The 18,992-nt window shown below is 42.5% G+C and overlaps 1 long non-coding RNA gene across 1 annotated transcript in view; it reads right to left on the reverse strand.

The window, feature by feature from the left end:
- The window catches only part of LOC148005100 (uncharacterized), a 29,657-nt gene extending 11,014 nt beyond the window's left edge, over window positions 1-18,643 (reverse strand). The window contains exons 1-4 of the long non-coding RNA XR_015622234.1: window positions 18,139-18,643; window positions 11,010-11,204; window positions 7,891-7,981; window positions 7,129-7,282 (exon numbers count right to left, since the gene is read on the reverse strand). This is a non-coding gene — a long non-coding RNA (uncharacterized LOC148005100). The remainder of the gene's footprint in view (window positions 1-7,128; window positions 7,283-7,890; window positions 7,982-11,009; window positions 11,205-18,138) is intronic.
- Window positions 18,644-18,992: the final 349 nt, after the last annotated feature.

Here is an 18,992-nt window from a genome sequence, read left to right on the forward strand (position 1 = left end):
TGGTGGGACTTTGCAGAGAAAATAAGGAGGCTTTCTTGTTACCTCCTGTCACGCCTTGGCCAGTGTGGATGAAGGCTATGCTCTCACCCTGCCTTCCCAGGCAGGGTCAGAAGGTGCAGTCTATAGTGAAGAGGGGTGGGGGGGTTGCTGTTCTAGCCACCTGATGGCTCTCTGGCTCCCTGAATCTGCTTGTTTGGCCAGAGAAAGGACAGCAAGGCTAGAAACAGATCTGGCCAGCAAAACATGAACAAATAGACTTGGGGCTAGGACCTGTTGGAGTAAAGAGGTTGTGAAGAGCAAGAGTTGCGAGCAGGGATGCCATAGATTTTTTCCAAGTGAAAAACAGTAAGTGCTAATCAGTATGGGGGCCATTGGACAGAGTGAGGTTCACATCTGAAATCTATCTGAGGATAATGTAGACAATTCTCTCCTTACTGGATGTGAGAGAGGGAGAGGCAAGCAACTCGGTGATCTTGTGTTTGCCTGGATCCTCAGTAGGTCTCAGAATCAAAGAGATGTTGGTGGTAAAGAGGAAATATGAATGGTTCTGAGGCAAATCCTCTTTCAAGAGAACAACACACAGCCAACTGGGACTGTTCAAGGCTCTCCAGAGACAGGAGAGAGCAAGAGAGGAAAAGGTAGAAGTTACAAGCGAAGAAATGCCAGAGCGAGACATAAGGAGAGAGGTTATACTGGAAGGCAGGAGATGCAAAAATAGGCAAGCAGAAAATCCAGAATGAACTGGTCAGAAGGAAGAAATGGACTCATGAAGCAGATGGAGGCAGAGAACCAAAGGGGCAATTCAGGGGAAAAGAGAACCAGAAGAAAAACCATGGAATCTCTAAGGAACCCTGAGAAACACATTTGCCAATGATATAGTAAGAGTTTGAAGACCATGTAAATGTATCTTCTTTGCTCCCTACAATTATATAATACCCAAGAAATCATTTAAAAAATAATTAAAAGCAATTTCCTAGCCAAGATTTGTTAGACATGAAATCTATCTTCTTCTACAAATATGGCTTCCCCTCTAGTGTGTTAAACATACTTGAAGCATTTCTCAAGAGTGTTCAAGAACGAGCAGCTCTCTGCTCCCAAACCCCGTGGGAGAGAGACCTCACCACCTGGTCAGGTGGGCACTCCTCAGGCTGCAGAGCGGAGGAGATCACCAACACTGCCCACCCCTGCCCACATCCCTGGCCCAAGAGGCAACTGTATAAGGCCTCTGGGTTCCCGTAGGGGAGGGCCCAGGAGCGGCAGGACCTCTGCGCCTGAGACACCACCGGAACCTGAAGGAAACAGACTGGATAAACAGTTCTCTGCACCCAAATCCCGTGGGAGGGAGAGCTAAACCTTCAGAGAGGCAGACACGCCTGGGAAACCAGAAGTGACTGCACTCTGCGCACATCCAGACGCCAGAGGAAAACACCAAATGCCATCTGGAACCCTGGTGCACGGAGGCTCCCGGAAAGAGTGGCACAGATCTTCCCGGTTGCTGCCGCCACGGAGAGGACTTAGGCAGTACCCCACAAGCAAACTTGAGCCTTGGAACCACAGGTAGGACCAACTATTCCCCTGCAAGAAACCTGCCTGGTGAACTCAAGACACAGGCCCACAGGAACAGCTGAAGACCTGTAGAGAGGAAAAACTACAGGCCCGAAAGCAGAACACTCTGTCCCCATAACTGGCTGAAAGAAAACAGGAAAACAGGTCTACAGCAATCCTGACACACAGGCTTATAGGACAGTCTAGCCACTGTCAGAAATAGCAGAACAAAGTAACACTAGAGATAATCTGATGGCGAGAGGCAAGCGCAGGAACCCAAGCAACAGAAACCAAGACTACATGGCATCATCGGAGCCCAATTCTCCCACCAAAATAAACATGGAATATCCAAACACACCAGAAAAGCAAGATCTAGTTTCAAAATCGTATTTGATCATGATGCTGGAGGACTTCAAGAAAGACGTGGAGAACTCCCTTAGAGAACAAGTAAAAGCCTACAGAGAGGAATCGCAAAAATGCCTGAAAGAATTCCAGGAAAACATAAATAAACAAGTAGAAACCCATAGAGAGGAGACACAAAAATCCCTGAAAGAATTCCAGGAAAACACAATCAAACAGTTGAAGGAATTAAAAATGGAAATAGAAGCAATCAAGAAAGAACACATGGAAACAACCCTGGACATAGAAAATCAAAAGAAAAGACAAGGAGCTGTAGATACAAGCTTCACCAACAGAATACAAGAGATGGAAGAGAGAATCTCGGGAGCAGAAGATTCCATAGAAATCATTGACTCAACTGTCAAAGACAATGTAAAGCAGAAAAAGCTACTGGTCCAAAACATACAGGAAATCTAGGACTCAATGAGAAGATCAAACCTAAGGATAATAGGTATAGAAGAGAGTGAAGACTCCCAGCTCAAAGGACCAGTAAATATCTTCAACAAAATCATAGAAGAAAACTTCCCTAACCTAAAAAAAGAGATACCCATAGGCATACAAGAAGCCTACAGAACTCCAAATAGATTGGACCAGAAAAGAAACACCTCCCGTCACATAATAGTCAAAACACCAAACGCACAAAATAAAGAAAGAATATTAAAAGCAGTAAGGGAAAAAGGTCAAGTAACATATAAAGGCAGACCTATCAGAATCACACCAGACTTTTCGCCAGAAACTATGAAGGCCAGAAGATCCTGGACTGATGTCATACAGACCCTAAGAGAACACAAATGCCAGCCCAGGTTACTGTATCCTGCAAAACTCTCAATTAACATAGATGGAGAAACCAAGATATTCCATGACAAAGCCAAATTTACACAATATCTTTCTACAAATCCAGCACTACAAAGGATAATAAAGGGTAAAGCCCAACATAAGGAGGCAAGCTATACCCTAGAAGAAGCAAGAAACTAATCGTCTTGGCAACAAAACAAAGAGAAGAAAAGCACACAAACATAACCTCACATCCAAATATGAATATAACAGGAAGCAATAATCACTATTCCTTAATATCTCTCAACATCAATGGCCTCAACTCCCCAATAAAAAGACATAGATTAACAAACTGGATACGCAATGAGGACCCTGCATTCTGCTGCCTACAGGAAACACACCTCAGAGACAAAGACAGACACTACCTCAGAGTGAAAGGCTGGAAAACAACTTTCCAAGCAAATGGTCAGAAGAAGCAAGCTGGAGTAGCCATTCTAATATCAAATAAAATCAATTTTCAATTAAAAGTCATCAAAAAAGATAAGGAAGGACACTTCATATTCATCAAAGGAAAAATCCACCAAGATGAACTCTCAATCCTCACCTTCGGTTGGTTTATATACAAGTGTGCAATTTCTAGGCTTGAAAGTAAAATGATGCTATCTGGTGCTGGATAGAGGAGCCTTATTTTTTATTATGGCAGCTTGCTATTTTTGTAACATGGTGATTTGGTTGAACACAATAAAGTACAGTAGTAACTGAAAAAAAAAAAAAGAATATCCTATTTCAGAGATGGAGTCTAGAGAGGTAGCGCCTCGGTTTAGGGGACTGGCTGCTCTTCCGATTCCCAGCACCCACAAGGCCGCTCGTGCCGTCTGTAACTCCATTTCTAGGTGATGCAACAGATGATGCAGTTCAAGAAAAAATGCATGTAAAATCTGAAAAAGAAATCATTTTTATAAAGGTCATATCGATTATTTTGTGATAAACGTAAGAAAACATTTTTTTAAAATGAAAAAAAAAAAGACAAAAGCTAACAGACTGAACATGCCAACAAGATCCAGCATTTTGCTCTGTACCAGAAACTCACTTCAATAACAAAGACAGACACTATCTCAGCGTAAGGGATGGAAAAAGGAATACCAAGCAAACGGTCCTAAGAAACAAGCTGGAGTTGCCATCCTAATATCCAGTAAAATAGACTTTCAATCAAAACTTATCAAGTTTGATGAGGAAGGACACTTCATATTCATCAAAGGGAAAATCCACCAAGTCTCAATTCTGAACATTTATCTGCCAAATGCAAGGACACCTACACTCATAAGAGAAACTTTACTAAAGCTCAAAGCACACATTGAACCATGCACAATAGTAGTGGGAGACTTCAGCACCCCACTCTCACCAATGGACAGGTCATTGAAACAGAAACTAAACAAAGACACAGTGAAACTAATAGAAGTTATGAATAAAATGGATATCTACAGAACATTTCACCCTAAAACAAAAGAATACACCTTCTTCTCAGCACTTCATGGTACCTTCTCCAAAACTCACCATATAGTTGGTCCCAAAACAACTCTCAACTAATACAAGAAGATTGAAATAATGCCATGCACCCTGTCAGACCACCATGGCCTAAGACTTGTCTTCAATAACAGCAAAAACAACATGAAGCCCACATGCATGTGGAAATGGAACAAGTCTCTACTCAATGATAATTTGGTCAGAGAAGAAGCAAAGAAAGAAATTAAAGACTTCCTGGAATTTAATGAAACTGTTGACATATCATACCCAAATTTATGGGACACAATGAAACCAGTGCTAAGAGGAAAATTCATAGCACTAAGTGCCCTTGTAAAGAAACTGGAGAGATCTTAGCAACTCAACAACACTGAGAGCTCTAAAACAAAAAGAAGCAAACTCACCCAAGAGTAGTAGAAGGCAGGAAACAGTTAAACTCAGGATTGAAATCAACCAAATAAAGAGAATGATACAAAGAAAAAAAAAGCTAAATAAATTCAGTAGGTTATTTATATATATTAGCATATAAATAAATACAGATTGGATATTCATAGAAAAAAAAAAGAGTGTTCAAGAACAATGAGACCCTTTCCGAATCCTATTCAGGTGGAGGAGTTGATTAGTAAGACTGGATCCATACCACCTTTCAAATGTCCCTCAATTCTTTCTCTCCCTAGATCCCCTCCTCTACCCCATGTTTCCCATTATCCTCCAAGTGCAGTGGAAACTGTCTAAAGTATATGGAGGTGATGCTAATGAAGTCTCCAAAGAATGAGATAGACAGAGTCCCAACTGGCCATCTCTTGTCACCAATGAGACTTCTAGAATTCAGTTACATCCAATTGAGTTGTTGGCCAAAGAAGTTCCATGGAAATCTAGAAACAACTGGCTGTTGTCAAGACAATATTCTCCATAAACTGACAGCAAGACCCCAGTGCTGAAGACAGCACCCATACAACTCATTGATCATAAAGAGGTTGAGCTGGCGCCTACGTAGGACCTTCATGCCCTTGTTCTGGTGCCTTTGATATAGGAAGGTACTCTGCAGGCTACCAAAAGAGAAATCTAACTACCAATCCAGCCACCAACCCCACAGTACTGTCTTGCCTGCAAAACACACTAGGTCAACAGTGGCACAAAACTTGTGGAAGTTACTAACCAATGTCTGACTTGATCTAAGGTCCTTTCCACCAGATGGAACCCATACCGGATGTTGCTTGGGTGACCAAGAACCAGAGATTAGGTAGCACAGAGACCTAGTTGTAAAACCAAATATCACTGTTTTTTTTAAGGTAGTGCAAAAGTCACTCATAATGATATTCTGTCATAACCATAGATCACTGTCTTACTCAGCCATCATATGAGAAGCTTCCTCCTGCAGCAAATGGGAGCAAATACAGACCCAAAGCCAATGCAGATAGAAACGTCATGGAATACACAGCTCTAAATGGGATTTGTCTATGAAATCCCTTCCCTCAGAGCTCAGGAAACCCTGCAGAAGAGGAGGTAGAAGGAGTGGGGAGTCAGAGGACACCAACAGAACAGGAACCTTTAAATCAACTCAACAAAGCTACTATGAACTCAGTAGGACTGAAGCAGAAAGCATGGGGTCTGCATAGGTCTGCACTATACCCTCTGTGTATAAAGTGTAGTTTTCAGTTTAGTATTTTCATGGGACTCCTGAGTTTGGAGACAAGTAGATCTCTGATTCTTGTGCCTTTTTTTTTTCCTGCTGGTTTGCCTTGTCCAGTTTTTCTATGATGATTTTCGTTCTATCTGATTATATTTTATTTTGTTGTCTCTTAGAAGCCTATTCTTTTCTAAGAAGAGACAGAAAATGAATGAGTAGATCCGGCTGGAAGGGGATATGGAGAGGAACTGGGAGGAGTAGAGGGAAGGAAAACTGTAATCAGGATATATTGCATGAGAAAATAATCTATTTTCATAAAAAATAATAAAAAACATTCAAGCAAAAAAATTGGATCCAGTTGAAAAAGCACAAGGTAGAAGGCAAGGGTTGCTTAGTTGAAGACAATTCAAAGGACACCTAAAGTATGTCCAGGCTCTTTGTCCTTTATCGCTCTTTGTGTTTATACATGTAGGAGGGGTGTTTATATATGTAGGTGCACGTGTATGCATGTGGAGACCAGAAGTCAACTTTTTGTATTATTGTTCCTCAGATGCCTGTCCATCATGCTTTTGAGATGGTCTTTCTCTTGGCCTGGAATCTTCCCGTTGACTTGTTTCTCTGGCCAGCAAGCTGTATACACCAGCTCCCCCAAGAGTGCTAGGAAGCATGGCAGCCTTGTGGACATAATTCATTGGAAGATATTTGCAAAGAAAGATTCAGATCCAAATATTGGTTTGCTGAGATCCTCTTGTAAGTTACATTGTCTGATGAGTATATTTACCTGTGAGAATTCTTGGCACTATAAGTAAGATAGCCCCGGAACAAAATCCAAGGCACATCTCACTAGCATTTTTTTAAAGAAAACCACCTTCATTTGTTTTCAATTTCCACAGTATCTCTGTGTGATATACCATTGGAAATTTGGCAGTAAATTTTGATTAAGAAGTACCTGGCTATCGATCCAGAGAGAAAACACACTCTAGTGCCTTGAGGAATCCAGTCCCAGACTCTCTTTCATCTAATATCCATGCAAGGCTTTGAACTCCATCTATATTTGAGTTCCCCTCCCCTTACCCCTAGGTGCCCACATTGCCTCTGTTCTCTGGTCAAGTAAGAATTTAGCTTCAACTTCTATTAAGGTTTACTTGTGTACCACATTTTCATTACATATAGCCTACCTACAGCTTACACTTGGTTATTGAGACTCTTTTAAAAGTTAGAACAGGGACTGGAGATGCAGCTTAGCAATTTGCACCTACCTTGTGTACGTCAGACAATCTTGGCATTATCCTTAGCACCAGTGAAGGGGGAGAAGGAAGAAACTGACTCATACTATAGGCTATGAGGTAGAAGATCCAACTTAGAGTCTCAGACCTCTCTTCCTAGTCAGTGGTCTTCAGGGGTCTTGGTTCCCTGTGAACAAAGTCTTTTTTGATCCAAACAGTGGTTAGAACATTGTGATGGAGAAATAAAAGCCTTAGAAAATTGGTTCAGGGAAGAGACGGTGATATGATATGTACCGAACACTGCAGGCACTATATATTCACTCTATATTAAAAATGCAGAGTTAACGCAGCAGTGTATGGGGGAATTGAACCTGTGGTGACCTTTAATAATATGCTTGACCACATTACGTTTGCAGATACTCTCATAGGCTATGCTCTGTGTTCCGTTTCAAGTAGGAAGCACAAGTAATTTTACAGGCCAGTTCAGACATGTCCTGATGAGAACATGCAGAAATGAACTCAACAGGTACAGTGTGTAAATTACTGTGAAAAAATGAGTAATAAAGACAAATAGCAAAGAGACGGGGATATCAAATGGACAAAAATTATAATACTGGTGTTTGCCTTCAATAATCGCAGGGTAGCTTACTTTAGACTCTTTTGTATGGAAAATTATAAACTTGGGAAAACACACACTCACTGTTTGAAGGTATCAAAAGGTTAAAAGCAGGAAGAAACTGGTGGAAAGTTAACTGTACTGTTAAGACTCACATCCACAGCTATCCATCTACTTACACTTCTGTAGGATACACTAAGGAGAAAGATCATAACACAACCAAAGGGCCAGCGTTTTATAAGTCTTCTGAGTCAGGGACGTATTTCAAGGCTTCAACAACACATGGAAATTGAAGAGAGAGATACTGTTACAGGAAGCAAAAACTACAAACACTCAAAGTATTGTCATAAATTCTGTACCAATTGTGTTTGATTTTACTTCACAAGGTAATGGAATTTGGTGTGTCATGTTTATACACTTGCAAAACGTAATTTAATTATGCTCTCTCTCTCTCTCTCTCTCTCTCTCTCTCTCTCTCTCTCACACACACACACACACACACACACACACACACACACACACACACGCACGCACTGTTGCCAGCTCTGAACTGATTCAGGTTTGTACATGAAAAGGATGCCAAGCAACTTAACTGGAAATGTAAAAGGATGGAGCTAATATCCATTTTAAGAAATATAGGAGAGTTTGAGTTTAGTCAAGTTGATGACCAGATGCAACATCAATTCAATGTACTAGAAAGGAAGATAAGGCAGAGTTTCTACTTCATGCCGTTTATCTGTTATACCATTGGAGGGTATAGGACACGGAAAGCCAGAGGCTGTCATAGAAAGCCAATAGAGAGCACAAGCAATGCTAACTGCCCCAGATGTTGGAGCAGTTTAATAACTGCTTAGAACAGTTATTATAAACTGTGAAAACAGCAGAAGGAAAACACGCAGACGCTGAATGGAAAAGTGTAGGTTTTCAGAGACTGCCGATGGGCTCCCTAGTTAATTACCATTCTAAAAAGAATCAAGTGTAATATACAGAATCAAAGAAATATGTGACAGTTGCCATTTCCTAATTTAGGGATTGTGATTAATAGAAATGGAAGCTAATATGGACATGCACTGGTAAACTTGAAATCAGTGTAATAGACTGTATCCATGGTAAGGAAAGGAGAGGAGACGCTCAAGGGTCCCCACAGAACCTTAGCTGTCTGAAGAGTAACAGTGAACACAGCGTGGGATTGTATAAAATGCACAAATGTAGCAGAAAAAGAATGAAGCAGAAGAAATTGAATGAGTAATGACTAAATAGTTTCCAAATTTAATGATATAAGTTTCTGGGTCCTTACAGCTTAGTGACTCTCAGGCAGACTAAATAATAAGAAAAGAATATACCCATTCATATCATGATACCATTCCTTAAATTCATTTTTTTGCAGTCAAATATATGGCCTATAATAACTTTAGGGGTCATTATAAACTTGACCAAAAAATGTCTGATAAAACCTTTACAAGACAATACTTACAAATGGGAAGTCAGCCTTACAAAAATGGAAAAACATTTCTGCAAATGTATCACCAAAGTTGGTAAATTGGAGAATATTAAGTAAAGGTATATGTATGTGTATGTACATATATGTAATATTTATATACACATATACATATATACATAGTCAAAAAAACACATGAGAAAATTCTGACCATGCCGCTTTCCGTAAGAGTGTCACAGGTGACTTCAGTGTCCTTTGCGCTCTTTTTTTTTTTTTTTTTTTTTGGTTCTTTTTTTCGGAGCTGGGGACCGAACCCAGGGCCTTGCGCTTCCTAGGCAAGCGCTCTACCACTGAGCTAAATCCCCAACCCCGTCCTTTGTGCTCTTACTTTCTAACTTTTCTTTAAGAAGCATTATAGTTTGAAGGCAGTACCCACCCACCCCCGTTTGTGCACTGAAACATGCACCAAGCAACATTCTGCATTCTAGGAATACAGAATTTAATCAGACTGACACGAAAATCCTCCAGTTTCGTGCGCTCTGACATTCTTGTGCGATGTCAGCAGGAGAGATAAGCAGCAAATACAACAAAACCCAGCAACCCAAGCTGTGAACAGTGAGCATCCAGCTTGATTGAAGAAGCCTAAGGGGGATAAGGAAGCATATAGGGTACACTTGGAGAGCAGAGGCCCTTAAGCTTGCAACTGTATGAGAGAGAGGGTAACTGTGTGTGTATGTATGTGTGTATGTGAGTGCATGTGTCTGTGTATGTGAATGCGTCTGTGTCCCTGAATGTATATCTGTGTATGTTAGTGTGTCTGTGTATGTTAGTGTGTCTGTGTCTGTTCGTGTGTCTGTGTGTATGAGTATGTAGCTGTGTGTATGTGCATGTGTCTGTGTGTATATGTGTGTGTCTATGTGTATGAGTGTATATGTGTGTGTGCCTGTATGTGTGTGAGAGTGTATGTGTCTGTGTACGTGACTATGTCTGTGTCCAGGAGTGTGTTTCTGTGTATGTTAGTGTGTATGTATGTGTGTGTATGTGTGTGTATGTTTGTGTGTCTGTATGTATGAGTGTGTATCCGTGAGTGTATGTGCATGTGTCTGTGTGTGTGTGCTTGAGTGTGTTTCTTTGTATGTTAGTGTATCTGTATGAGTATCTGTGTGTGTATATGTGTCTGTGTGTATGTGTATCTCTATGAGTGTGTGAGTGTATGTATGTGTGCCTATATGCACATATGTATGTGCTTGTGTATGTGGAAGCTGAGATCAACCTAGTGTATCATTCTTTAGTTACCTTCCACCATACTTTGTTTTTGTTTGTTACTGGTTTTGTTTGTTTGTTTGTTGAGACAGGGTCTCACTAAGTAACTTTGACTATCCTGGAACTCACTACATAGAGCAAGCTAGCCTCAAACTCACAGAGATATATATGCCTGTCTCTGCCTCCCAAGTGCTGAGATTAAAGACATAAGCCACCAAATCCATACTGTTGTTTTAATCTCCACAGACAGACTTTCTCACAGGGACCTGAAGCTAATGGGCTAAGCTAGGCTGGCCAGCTAGTGAGCTCTAGTGCTCTGCCTGCCTGTTTCCCCTGTGCTGGGATTATTATCACACACCACTGCACCCAGCTTTTACATAGATCCCGGACATGGAACTCGGATCCTCCTGCTTCTGTGCCAAACACTTTCCAGCTGAGCTATGTCCCCAGCCCCAATCTTGCCATTTTTAACAGTGTAGTGAAGGTTGACTTCATAAAAACTCAGACACTTGAATCGACACTTGGAGGCTAAGGATGAAGGATCAGTTTTGTGGGCAGAAGTTCCAAAAGTCCACTAGTCTCCATTGGGACACTGACCTCAGAGCAGGGCAGAAGGCTGGGTGGATAAAGATAGAAGAAGAGGATGAATTCAGGGAAGGAATCGAGCCATGGTCCTGTGAGACATCTAGGGAATTATAGGCTTTGGCTTCTACTTTCCTTAAAGAAGGCCTTTCACACAGCATCCAGGAATGACATGGTTTGATCTGCGTCTTGAAGACCTCTGAGGAGGTGCTGGAAAAGCAGGAACAAAGTTAGGACATTGCCACAATTTAGGCTTAGAGTTCTAGCCCCCTTTTAAATCAAGAAATTGACCCTCAGCAGAATTGAGTGGCTTATCAGTCCTCTGTTAGCTCATCAGTGTTTGACCTGAGATTTGAATCCACAACCGTCTGACTGACTCCGTGTGCAACAGTACTTTGCCCGCAAATGAAAACTGGGATCAGAATAACTGTGGGTCTCCCTCTTGCCAATGTCCTCATGCCAGGGAGCTCAGTCCTTCAGGTCTTATGCAGCTCCTGAGGCAGACAATATGTTCTCTCCTTCCACCTTTCCTACAACTGCTCCTAACCTAAAGGATGACCATGAGTGCTACCACAGGGTTGAAAGCACCATTTGAAAGCCCAATGTTGATCTAGAGTATTTTTCAGACTTAAAAAAAAGAACAAAAACAAAATAAACAACAACAAAATATCCTGGTTGCATCTGTCAGCCATTATAGTACAGGGTGGAGAAACCGAGGCACCAAGCCAGAAAGGCTCTACCCAAGTCCCACAGCAACTTGGACACAGAGCCTCCTGTTTCTCTCAGCTTTGTCCCACCCTGCCTCTAGCCCAGGCAACAGGCATTAGGGTAAGGCTGTTCTCAGGGTCCCAGGGCTCCGTTCTCCAAAAGGTTCTGGCCCATTGGTGGGGTGAACACCACAGCAATCCAGCAGGCCTGTGGTGAGTAATTGATATTTTTTTGCACAGCATCCGTCAGGAGACAAGCCCTGGCATTTATCTAGCAGTAAGTGATCGTTATCTGGTAGCAATGTTCTTCCCACTGACAGTATCTCCTAAATAAGGGTCAGCCATCAGCACTCTGTCTGCTTCTGGTTTCTTCCGGTGGCATGATAAACCACATTTAAGCTGAGATGGTGGTGGGAGGGGTGGCCAGGATGGAGGATATAGGGGATGGCATTGGTCCACAGTAGAGACAGAGACAGTAGCCTCAGCTTTGATTCTGGCAAGTTTGTTGAATAAATAATTCGGAGAAGATGGAGACAGCATAGTAGGGGAATCCTTACCTCAATCCCTAACAGCACAGAGGAGGGAGGAAAAAGGGAAGGAGAGATAGAGGGGTGGGGCAGGGAGGGAGAGAGAGACAGAGAGACAGAGAGAGACTGAGACACATAGAGAGACACAGAGAGATAGACAAAGAGACAAAGAAAGACAAAGAGAAAGGAAGAGGAGGAGGAGGGAGGGCGTGAGAGAGAAGATGAAGAAGAGGAGGGGGAAGTAGGAGGAAGTTGGCCAAGGAAGAGTAGAGATTTTTATCATCACAACCTCTGTAGCAAGCAGTTTAGGATTCTTTAAAGGTTAAACATGGAGTTACCACATGATCTAGCCATTCCACCTCTGGATATATAACCGGAGAATGAAAAATAGTCAATCGCACAGATATTTGAGTATTCATTTATAACCATAGTGACAAAACCCAAAGGGAAACGTAGTCCAAATTTCAGTTAATGGATGAACGTATAATATAATGGAATATTATTCAGCCTTGGATATGGAAGGTAATTCCGACATAGTTCACCTCATGGTTAAATGCTGAAGACATGCTATGTGAAATAAACAAGAAGCCGGAGGTTAAGTGCTGTAAAGCCCCACTGAGGCAAAGTTGTGTGAACACTACTACATAGTCACATAAGGGCATAGGAAGCAGAATGGAGAGGGTATGGTAACTATTATTAAATGAGTCCAGATTGCGGTTCAAAATGAGGAGGTGCTCTGGAAATAGATAGTGGTGTTGGTTGCACAACCCTGTGAGAATGGATTCAACACCATTGGGTTGCATATTTTAAGTGGTAAATTTCATGTTTTGTTGAGACAAAATGATAATAGAAGAGGCAATTCTTCACCAGAGAAAAAGGAATGACATGTGGACTAAAGGCCTCTTTCACAGGAGACCCTGGGAGGATAACAATGTTTCTTGAGAAGACATTAGCAGGGGCTGGGGATTTAGCTCAGTGGTAGAGCGCTTACCTAGGAAGCGCAAGGCCCTGGGTTCGGTCCCCAGCTCCGAAGGAAAAAAAAAAAAAAGAGAGAAGACATTAGCAGTACATCGAAGCAGCAGCAGCAGCAGCTGGGATACTCAGGAGTACTCACTTAGGAAACAGGCTATGCTGCTAACGTAAGGTAAGGAGAAATGGATTCCCTTTCAACTTTTAGTACTGGGGATTGAACCTAGGTTTTCACACCCACTAAGCACAACCCTACAACTGAGCTACATCCCTACCTCTCTTTTACTTTTATATGGAGGCCAGGTCTTACCAAGCAAGCTAGACTTGAACTAACGCTAAAGCCCAGACTGGTCTTGAACTCATGATCTTCCTGATTCCTGCTCTCAAGAAGCCCTTCGCGTCAAGTTTAGAATTTTATTTTTAAAAAACTAAGGTTCTATACACCTTTAGCCAGAGCCCGTTGAGTACCCAGGGCTCACAAGCTTGTGCCCATATTCCAAGGAGCTGAGAGAAATTGGATCAGGGTCCTTTAAGTCATTCGGTGATGTAATTTGTGCCACATGTTTCTTGGGCTTTTAAAAGGCAATGTTCTGTGCTGATGGTCCCTCGGGCTGTATAGATAATTGTAAAACAAACTCCATATTCCACTGACACCCTTTCTAATTACATCTCACCTTCATTCAGCTATTACAGTGATAGATGGTAGCAATTACACTGAACCCCACTGAAAACTCTGTATCTGTGACGCGCAGTGACGAGAACATGAGTTACTTATCCAGGAGCTGGGAAAAGCGGCAGCCAGGCTGCTTCTGAGGGAAGACAAACCCTATGTGACCACCCTCAGTACTGGGGACCTTGGAACAGCAAAAGGAGGGAGCAAAAACTCCAGTGCCAACTTCCTAATTTTCCAACTGGCCTCCCCCAAAGCCAGTTGGAAATACGTATTATAGTAAATTTCATATTCCCCAGGTGTGCAAACCCGACGCTGAGATGATTTAGTGATACAAAATGACTTAAAACAAGTTTAAACCCACATAGAAGAGTCTTCAAGTGTCCGAATGCACCCACCATTTTGCGTTCGGAATCGTTGAGAGCAGAAGAGAATCCAGCCCTGGGGTGAAGAGACATGAGCACCGAAGTGGCCACCTCGGGGCTTCCCGAGATGAATTAGGCGTGATGTAGCCTCACTACCCAAAGGACATGAGTCAATTACATCAGACAACAGAAAACCTGCTCTTCCTGGTTTAGCCAGTGAAAGCATTTAGTGCTTTATATGACTGGAGATCCAGAGGTAGATGGGCAGGCTAAGGAGAAGGGATCTTGCCTGCTAATGTAGATGGCTGTGTTACTGTGTGTTCCAGCTCCGGTTCTTCCATTCAGGCCACACTCCTGGTGACACTGTTAACTTTATCCTGAAATGGTTTCTCTGGCATGATTAGGATGCCCCTCAAGTGACATTAAGAACAAGGGTTGGCTTCCTAGACTCTTAGAAGAAGGAGAAAAGATTTTCTCCATGGTCCTGAAATCACAGATTCTCTACATGGAACCTCAACCCAGACCTCTGTTCTTCTCCAGAATATGGTCAGAACCTTCACATTTGCTTTAATGTATACAGACGGCCTCTTCTGTAGGCCTTCATTTAAAAAAAAATACAATGCGCGCACACGCGCGCGCACACACACACACACACACCCCAAAAACAAAACCCAGAGTCTTGCTATGTAGCCCTGACTGGCCTTGAACTCACTGAGACCCACTGGCCTCTGCCTCCTGGGTGCTGGAACTGAAGATGTGCCCTACTACATCCGGCTTGTATTCACACTTTTATTCTTATTTAAAGCACAAAGATAGGGACTTTTTACTGATGTGTGAACCTACCTGACAGGCTGGTTGTCTTGATCAAGAGCACAGAGCTAAGCTGATGGCAGGGTTGGCATTTGAATTAAGGATTTGACATTAGAACTTGTGATCAAGTCCAAGTATTCTGAAATCCTGCTTAGAGATCAAAGGGCTCAGAGGCTGAAGTGTCCTCACCTGGCATTTTCAAGAAGAGCCAAGCCAGACATGCCCTGGTTCCAGAAGGAAAGTCTCCTGGGTTGTGCTGACTCCTGCAGGAGGCTTGGGTGCTGGAGACTCAGGCTTAAGTTGCTCTCCTATCTCTCCTGGGCATCATGGCCTCCAATCACTCTCCTTGCCAACATTCTCCAAGAAGAGATGAGCACATTGCTGAGATGCTAGAGGGCCATGGCAAAGGGTGGAGCTATTTCCTTAAGCATCTTCCTCCACAACACACAGTCAAGGCCCTCCTGCACCTCTGTGACTCTGAAGTTGCCACATTTCCATTGGTTCCTTGGAAGGAGTGACAAGGTAAGAAGTAGCTTGGAATTAGGATCGCTTCTACTGGTGTGTTTTCAGATCCCTGTCTACACACATAGTTCCTTTGTCTTTACCCTGGCTTCTCTCTAAGTTGTTTTAGCTTGTGGTGATATAGAAAAGACTAACGAAATAGAAAAGCAAAAACTGGAAGCAGTTCTAAGGAAGGAGTTTGTAATCCCCACTGGCTCTGACAACCAGTTAACATATGCATGCCAGGCACAATGGAAGGCACTTGGTTCTCGTTATCTGGGTGCTTCTTGCTGGAAGCATTGTGACGTGCCAGAGTGCTCCATCAGCACTGAGAGTGCTGCTACAAAGTTGGCAAAGCCTGTCTGTTGTTTACAACTAGCTCAGCCCAAAGTCCGTGCATATTAAACACAGCAGGCAGGGTGAGAGAATGGTTCCGCCCACTTTTGTAGATTTGGTAATAAACTGTCAAGAAGTTGAGAGATCAAAATGCGTGGCGCAGCAGGGACTGGAATACAGTTTGTGTTAGTCAGACATTTTTTAATGTGACTAAAACACCCAAAGGACCGCTTATACTAAAGATTTTGCTAATTTGGCTCATGGTTTCAGGTGTTAATTCTATACTTCTTGCCCCAGTTTTTTTCTAGGCCTGGGATGAGGCAGAACCTCTCACAGTGATGGAAACATCTGGAACAAAGCCATCAAATCCATGGCCACCAGGAAGCAAAACAACACTAGTAGGGAAACCAGGAGAAGTTACAAGGACCTCTTTCTTCTGACCACACCCTACTTTCCACATCCTCACCACTTCCCAAAAGTCTATCCACATGAGACTGTCTTGTTGCTGTGACAAACTACAGGACCAAAGCAGTTTAAAGAATGAAAGGTTTGTTTTGGTCCACAGTAGGAACCTGAGGCAGCAGCTGCTCTCATTGTTTCCATTGTGTATGTGTGTGTGCGTGTGTGTGTGTGTGTGTGTGTGTGCATGTGTGTGCGCATGTGTGTGTGTGTGTAGAGGGAGGAAGGGAGAAACGTACACACACACACACACACACACATGAGAGACAGAGAAAGACAGAGAGAAACAGAGAGACAGAGAGACACACACAGAAAGAGAGACACACACACACACAGAGAAAGAGAGAGAGAGAGACAGAGAGACAGAGAGACAGAGGCAGAGACAGAGACAGAGACAGACAGAGAGGCTACCAGCTGGCCGTCAGCTTCCTCTTTCTTTTTTATACTTTGAAACCCCAGCCCATGGGATGATGTTACTATTCAGTACAGAGTGAGTTCTCTCTCAGTTACACCTCTCTGGAAACACCCTCACATACACCTAGAAGTACATTGCCTACCTGATTCCAAATCCAGTCCTGTCAAGAGTGACAATTAACCATTCCCCTATATAAACTGAATCTATCAGATTAAGTGGTTGCTTTAGAGTGCAGCCATGAGATCTAGTTGTTTCTAAGAAATAACCTCACAGACACACACTGCTCATCTCAAATCCAGTGAGGTTGACCAAGAAGATGATCTACCACACAGATGATTTCCATCTCAAGAGGCAGAACGAGGCAACGTCTCCTATTTCAGAGCTCATGTTCTAATTCCAACTAGGCAAATGAGACTTAATGCATGCTAATCTCCATGGTAATGGGATCGCTAAACTTGCACTGTCCAGTCTGGTAGCCATTAGCCATCAATGGAATGGGAAACTGAAATCTTGGGGTGGATTTTTTTTTGCAACATTACACAGGACACATTCCTCCCCAAGGGTCAGCAGCACCACAACCTCCTCCCAGCATCAGTGTAGTGCCAGTTTGCAGTCAGCAGTGACATCCAGAGTTGCTCTCCTCTGACCCTTGGCAAAACACATCAGATTCCCCCAAATGTGCCACCCACTCTTTGGTACCCTCACTTTTGGGGATGAAAAGAAAATTGAAAGAGTTGAAGCAGAAAGACTATTGATTTGTAATCCTTTTTTATCATCTCAGAATTTCAAGGTGTATTCCTCGTGTCATTCCACCCTTCCCCTGGGAACTGGAAGAAACTGACCCGCAAGGCCCGGGTAGTACAGAGAAAAGGGAATTAAATGCACTCTAAAGAAAACCTTTCTAGACAACATCATTTTTTCCCCAGTGAAATGTTTGAATCTTTAATAACTATTATTCCTCTCTGAGTTCTTGCCAAGAAAAGATTTTTTTAATATATTAAATCATTAGTCCATTAAACAGTGATTTAATTTCTAGGGTTTCATTTTTCCCAGCTTTCCTCATCATATAATAGAGCTAGGGTGTACCAGGGTTGGAAAAAACCTTAAACTTTCTCTAGGCTAAATTTGATGAAGATGAAGTATCTGCTGCTTATTCAAGCTGCCCACGCATGTGGTATTCTAGGTCAGTAAATATAGTCATCACCATAATCATATCAAGTAGGGAAATTTCTCCCCCTAACCCATTTTACAGATGGCAATAACATCTGTAAATTCCAGATAGGGTACCAAAGACAGACCAAAGTACAACTCCATAAAAATCCCACTTGGAGAGCCAGCGAATTTATTGGGCATAAGTGCATACTTACAGAACCACGTGTACTTACAGGAAGTGGTTAACCCCAAAACAGCCGCATCACTATGAAGTTCCACTCCATCATGGGTGATGACTACAGAGAACGTGTACCATGGGGTCTCCCATTCTGGTAATCCCTTGTATCTTTCAGCATCTCTTCAGATCACTTATAGCTTGGTGTAGGACAGGAAGGAATAATAGTCTGAGGGTCTTGTGACCCCCCACTTCTAGGGAATAGAAGTAGCTCTGTTGCCATTGTTATAGACTCAGCTACATTTGCACTGTTTTGCTGGCTAATGGCCATAGATAGCTATGACAATGGAGCAAGCATGCTACACCCAGAGGATAAACCTATACTACAACAGGCAGATAAATAGCTTAACTCAAATTATCACCAGTGTCTTTCCAGGTCTGCAGGTGGGACTTCTCTACAACTTAAATTTTCTAGTCATTTTGTAGACAAGAAGAGAGACCCAGACAGAAGCAGTAACTGGAGAGCCAGATCCTGACTTTGGTTTGGACCTCTCTCTTGTCTCTACCGATGCTCTTTGACCTCATATTTACAGTCCTACACCCAGCTTACAGGTATCACCTTCTTGTCAACATTAGTCCATTTCCCAGGAAGAGAGCAACGCCCCATTTCTCAAGAAGAAGAAAAAAACATCTTAGTTTGATATTTGACAAGCATTCTCCCATAATTCAGTCCTTACCCTCCCCCAACTTCTCAACTTCAAAGAAACTCTGAAAGCTGTTTTTTCTACATTTTCAGAACATAACACCCCTCTCCTCACCTCTGAAATGTATGGAAAAGTAAATTATATTCATGTATATCAACAAAGATATCTTGGCATTGAACAAAAAGACATTTATTACAGCACTGTATCT

This window comes from Rattus norvegicus, chromosome 6 (genome assembly GCF_021556685.1).
Source record: "Rattus norvegicus strain SHRSP/BbbUtx chromosome 6, alternate assembly SHRSP_T2T, whole genome shotgun sequence".
NCBI lineage: Eukaryota > Metazoa > Chordata > Mammalia > Rodentia > Muridae > Rattus > Rattus norvegicus.